The sequence below is a fragment of the Chrysemys picta genome, chromosome 4, assembly GCF_011386835.1.
Source record: "Chrysemys picta bellii isolate R12L10 chromosome 4, ASM1138683v2, whole genome shotgun sequence".
Classification (NCBI taxonomy): Eukaryota; Metazoa; Chordata; order Testudines; family Emydidae; genus Chrysemys; species Chrysemys picta.
In genome coordinates this window covers 153,947,282-153,953,281 of record NC_088794.1, presented here as the reverse complement: position 1 = coordinate 153,953,281, position 6,000 = coordinate 153,947,282, and positions in this window count along the sequence as shown.

The window sequence follows — 6,000 nt, the reverse complement described above, 5'->3', positions numbered from 1 at the left end:
AGGTCAGAAATATTTTATGTTTTTAAAATCCTCTTTTGAAACCATGTGACATTGTTTGCTCTTCTGAGATGACCTGTGAATACAAACTCTTTTGAAGGTTTAAAACCATGAGCTAATTCCAGGTCTTTACAGAGCATGTCTGACTATCTACCGACTCAAAATCTAACATCAGAATGACAATAAAAGTTTGACATTCCCAATTTGGATATTAATGTTACTTTGAAGAAAGGTTGAACACTTGTATTCCTTACTAGACCCTTTATTGTTCAGTTATTGTTGGAATAGACTATCTACATTCTTACATTTAAAAGGGCTGTGAGAGTACATCTTGGTGAATATTTTCTAACAAATTATGTATTGCACTAGAATGGGTTACCTAGGGAGGTGGTGGAACCGCCTTCCTTAGAGGTTTTTAAGTCAGGCTTGACGAAGCCCTGGCTGGGATGATTTAGTTGGGGTTGGTCCTGCTTTGACCAGGGGGTTGGACTAGATGACCTCCTGAGGTCCCTTCCAACCCTGATATTCTATGATTCTATGATTTAATCCATTTCAGCACTTTTCCCATTCACAAACCATCTTCAAACAGATAAAAGTTTTGTTTAAATTCTGAATAATTTACACAGTAACTTACTCAAATAATTCTTTGTCAACTCATCCATGAGTTGAGTTTGTTGCAAGTATTCCAGCTCTTTTTCTTGGACACCTAGGTGACATAGTACATTTCTGTTGCTGGGTGGGATGAGTGAAGCAGGTTTCCAGAGCATGTCCTTGTTTCTGTAATTCACAGTTTCAATGAACTTTCCTACCCGTAAACTCACGGGCCAGAATATCCATGGAAAACAACTGAAGAGGGGCACACAGCAAAACAAATGTATAGACATGTTTTTAGCAATATTTGCCCACCTTTAAATGGCTGTAAAATTAAATTTAAACATTTTATTTTAACAAAAATATATATAAATGTATAAGCATTTTACTGCCGTTGAGTTCTTGTTTAAGGAAAGGGGCTTGCAAACTGAAACCTCTGCACTGCCTCACGAACTGCAGCAGTTTTAGTTTCAGAACATCCGAAAAGTTATTCTACCTACATATTAATCAATTTTTTAAAAAGCATGTGTTTAAAACTCATTGTTTCCCCTACTTGATTCACAATTATTTTTATTTATTTATTTTATTTAATTCATGCTAATAAAAGGGACACATTTCTTCAAAACATACCTTCATGTAAAGCAGAGATTTAAATCTGTTACTTTAAATTATATTTATAGCACAAGTTGGCCCTGATCCAAAGAGTTAGGCTCATAAGGAAATTTAGCAAAATTCAATGAGAAATGTCATGTGTGTAAAGTCATTCACATGCCTAAACACTTGCAGTATCAGGGCTTAAATTACCAGGGAGACAAGATCTTACATAGAGCAGTAATTTTGTCAGCCTTATGGTTCAGGTTGGGCATTCTCAGTTCTGAATCATGCCCTTTATATAACTAGCTGGTTATTTATTTGATTTTCTGTATTTATTGGGGGAAGGGGAACATCAGAGTTCGGAAAAGCAGACTAACGACCTCAGAGAATTGGTAGGCGAGGTCCCTTGGGAAGAAAATCTAAGGGAAAAACAGAAGCGTTCAGGAGAGCTGCTGGCAGTTTTTCAAAGAGACAACGTTACAGCACAACAGCAGACTATGCCGATGGGAAAGAAAGCTAGGAAGAATAGTTAGATCAAGGATCTGGACTAGATGATCTCACGAGGTCCCTTCCAGCCCTATATTCATAGATTCTAGGTTCATATAGTGACACGATTCTATGAATATTGGTTCTAATTATGTGATTTCTTGGCTGGGACTACAGGGTGTGATGTGTAAAACATTCATGCTCTGACTTCTGAGAGACTTTTGCCTACAGGTCCTCTTAAATTACAAGATGGCTTCTAACGCATGCCTTATTTGTTAGCTGCTAAAGGAGCATCCTATTGAAACATGCTGCCCCATCACTCACTCCATGAATCTCTGTCCATCCCACACTGCTCAGACGTAGGTCTTTGCATACTGGAGTACTGTGCCCACCAGAGTCCCAATTCAGCAATGTACTTAAGCACATGCCTAACTCTAAGCAAGTGAGCAGTCCCTCTGAAGTCAGTAGGGTTACTCACATGCTTAAGAATCCTCCCAAATCAGGTTCTAGGAGACCTTCGACACATTACTGTGATCACAGGACCTATTACAGAACCTCCACAGGAGGAAACAAAGGATCGGTATCTGCTCTGCCAATAGGACTAGTTTGTCGACCTAATGACACACAGGGTGAAATCTTGAACCTATTCAAAACCAATTCAAACCTATTCAAAACCTTGAACCTATTCAAAAAATCAACAGCAAAATTCCTCTCAACTTCAATGGGGCCAGAATTTCAGTCAGAGAATTCATTTCCTCTCTACTGCCTAGCTAAAACCTGCAGTCACACAGATCTCCATTACGCTGACTTGTAAAACAATGTTGAGTTTTAATTTATTTTTTATTGTGTTTACAACTATTTACCTGGGGTGTTCGTTTGTGCATATGTGGTTTTTGTGCTGTGTAGGAAGGCCGATTACCTGGTCCTGGCCCTTGGCATATCCTCTAGCACCAAGTCCCATTGCTTATTGTTTCTATTTAAATTTTCTATTAAAGGGTTTTTTTTTTTTTAAGGCAACAGCTGCAATGCAGAGAAGTGTAAATTCCAAACTGACAGCAGATCACCACAGCCTCATACTGAGGTGCGTAGTGACTAACAGAAAATGCAATGATCAGAACTAATGCATGGCCAGAAGGTTAAAAAAATAAACCAGGAGATTGGGGAAAAAATAAGGCAGGTCATAATAGAAACTTTTAGCCTTTTTATTACTATGAATAAAGTAGCGAAAGCATTGCAGTCAAACACCTTCATACCTCCTAGGGCAAAAGTCTCATCCCTCCTTCACAGACATTCCTCTCATTTCAATTCTTGTATGAATGTGACACCGGTTCTCTCGGTACAGTACTTCAAGGCACAATGACTATTGTGTTAAACTAGAAAGAAACCCTGTTAATTGAGGATCATTTTTGATTCTCACAGTTCATTTGACTGTGAATTAATTTATAAGATCCCTGTATACGTTAAACAATTCCCAAAGGATTCCTTACTCTTCAGGGGATGGCAAGGAATCCCTTAGAAATCATCTAACGTATACAGGGATCTTATATATTAATTTGCAGTCAAATGAACTGTGAGAATCAAAAATTATCCTCTTGTACACTTCCTTATTTATTGTAGGCCAAATCCTCATTACCCCTCGAGATTTGCCTGAGTCACATATGCTGGCTAATTGTCTCCCCCTAGTGGGCAGCTCCCCTTATGACTCAGAACCTGATGACTCACAGTTAACAGGACTAGTCCTTTACAGTTCAGGTGGAAGGATTTGTACTTTTGGGGCCTGATCCAACCCTGAACCAGAATGGGAGCTCAATTAGGTCATAGCATCATAGATTTTAAGGCCAAAAGGACTATTAGATCATCTAGTCTGCCCCCCTATATATAAGAGGCCATTAAATTGTACACAGTTATCCCTGTATTGAGCCAAATAACTTGTCTGACTAAAGTGTATCTTCCAGAATGTCATCCAGGCTTGAACCGAAGGCATCGAGATATGCAAATCCACCACTTCCCTGAGTAGTCTGTTCCAATGGTTAATCACCTGCACTGTTAAAAAACTGCGCCTTATTTTTAATTTGAATTTGTCTGCTTCAGCTTCCAGCCAGTGGTTCTTGCTCTGCCTCTCTCAGATAGATTAAAGAGCCTTTTAGCACCTGCTATTTTCTCCCCAGGATGTAAGAACACACTGAAATTCAGTCTTCTGTTTAATAAACCGATTGAGCTCAAGTCTCTCACTGTGAGACATTTCTCCAGCCCTCAAATCATTTTTGCGCCTCATCTCTGCACCCTCACCAATTTTCCAGCATCCTTTCTGAACACCAGAAAGGTGGACACCAGAGCTGACCACAGTATTTCAGTATCAGACTCACCAATGCCCTATATAGACGTGAAATCACCTCCCTCTGCCTCCATTCACTGTTCCCCTGAATGTGTGTCCAAGGATCACATCAGCCCTTTTTGCCCCAGCACCCCCTGGGAGCTCATGTTGAGTGGTTTGTCCATTCTGACCCCTAAATCCATTTCAGAGTCCCTGCTTCCCAGCATGAAGTCCCCATTCTGTAGGTGTGGCCTGCATTTCTTGTTCGTAAAGGTAGGAATTTGCATTTGACTATTAAAATACATTTTGTTTGCTTGGGCCCAGCTTATCAAGTGATTCAGATCATTCTACATGACTGCCCTGCCCTTCTCATTATTTACCACTCCTTCAATCTTTCTGCCATCCACAAATTTTGTTTGCAGTGATTTTATATTTACTTCCAAATCATTGATAAAATGTTGACTAGCACCAGGGCTACTAGCATCCCTGGAGAACCCGCATTCGATGATAACTCCCCATTGACAACTACTTTTTGCCATGTCAGTTGGCCAGTTCTTAATCCATTTAACGTGTGCCCTATTGATATTGTATAGTGCTAATTTTTTAAATCAGATGTTGTGTGGTACTAAGACAAACACCTTAAGTCTAAGTACTTTGCCCAGGAGGTGGGTGTGCAGTTACTGGGTTGGAGCTCTGCTGACAACTGTGACCATTATAGGACTGATGCCAGTTTGTTGCCAAATGGCTAAAGTAAAGAGTGCATAAAGGCTTCAGGACTTAGTTGTCTCTTGGATGGCATGTGGTTAACCACCCCTAAAATGAACACAAGGTAGACAAGGAGTATTTGTGGCACCTTAGAGACTAACAAATGTATTAGTCTCTAAGGTGCCACAAGTACTCCTGTTCTTTTTGCAGATACAGACCAACACGGCTGCTACTCTGAAACAAGGTAGACAGGGATTTAAACTCCAGTGATCTATCACCACTGATATTTTTAGATTCCCTTGTCCTTTTAATTCTCCATATGTTTTAAACACTATCCACTAATTAGATAAGTTATGGCCTTGAGAGTTCTGAATGCCAATTATCTAGGGGCTGTTTATCTCCATTCCCCAGAGCAGCCACTGACGTTTGCCTCATTCCTGTACAAAGAAAACACTGGGTTTTCCCCGCCCCCCCCCTCTAATTTCCTTCAGTGATAGTTAGCGGTTCCTTGTAAAAATAATAGGTGAAGACATTTCAGGCAGAATGTTGATTTTCAAGTCGATGTCCCCATTAATATTTAAAGCACCTCTCTACAATATGTATTATCTCTATAGGGAAAGGGAGGCACTGACAAGTTAAGGGACTAAAGTCACTGTAACAGTAGGATCAAAATAGTGGAGATCCTTCTGGTCTAAGTCTTGCTGTCTGAAAGATGCTCTGTCTCGGAGAGGAAGATACACCATGGTGTGCGCATGTTGCACCATGCTCACATCTAGAAGGTGGGCTATTTTCATGATCTAACCACCCACCTGCCGCTCTTCAGCAAGAACACGAGCAATGGGCACGAAGGGATGACTCGGAGCTGCCGCCATCAGAGAGGCTCAACTCTGCACAAAGACAAGGGTCTGCTCACTTGGATCCGGGCCTAAGAATACAGCTTGTTCTCATCCTGCCTTTGTGTTCACATCCACACTCACTTTGGGAGGAATCTTTAATGGATATTGGCGTGATATGTGAACTGGAGATTCTATTGGTATAACTAGCAAGATGTCAGCATTTACCGACCATGACCGCTCCCATGTGTTCGAGATCCCCCTGATATTTCCTGCTGTCAGTACAAGGAAATGCCTGTGGCAGGTGAAATACCGCAGAGCCTCTCCAACGCTGGCATTTTAAAACAGTGACTGGTGTAACTCTGGGCTCAAGCAGTGTTCACTGCCCCCTATGCCCGCCCCTTTTGCCATGCCTGGTCCATACAGCTGTGTGGGGCTACTCATGCCCATAACCATTTATGGCCAAGCTCATCCTTAAGA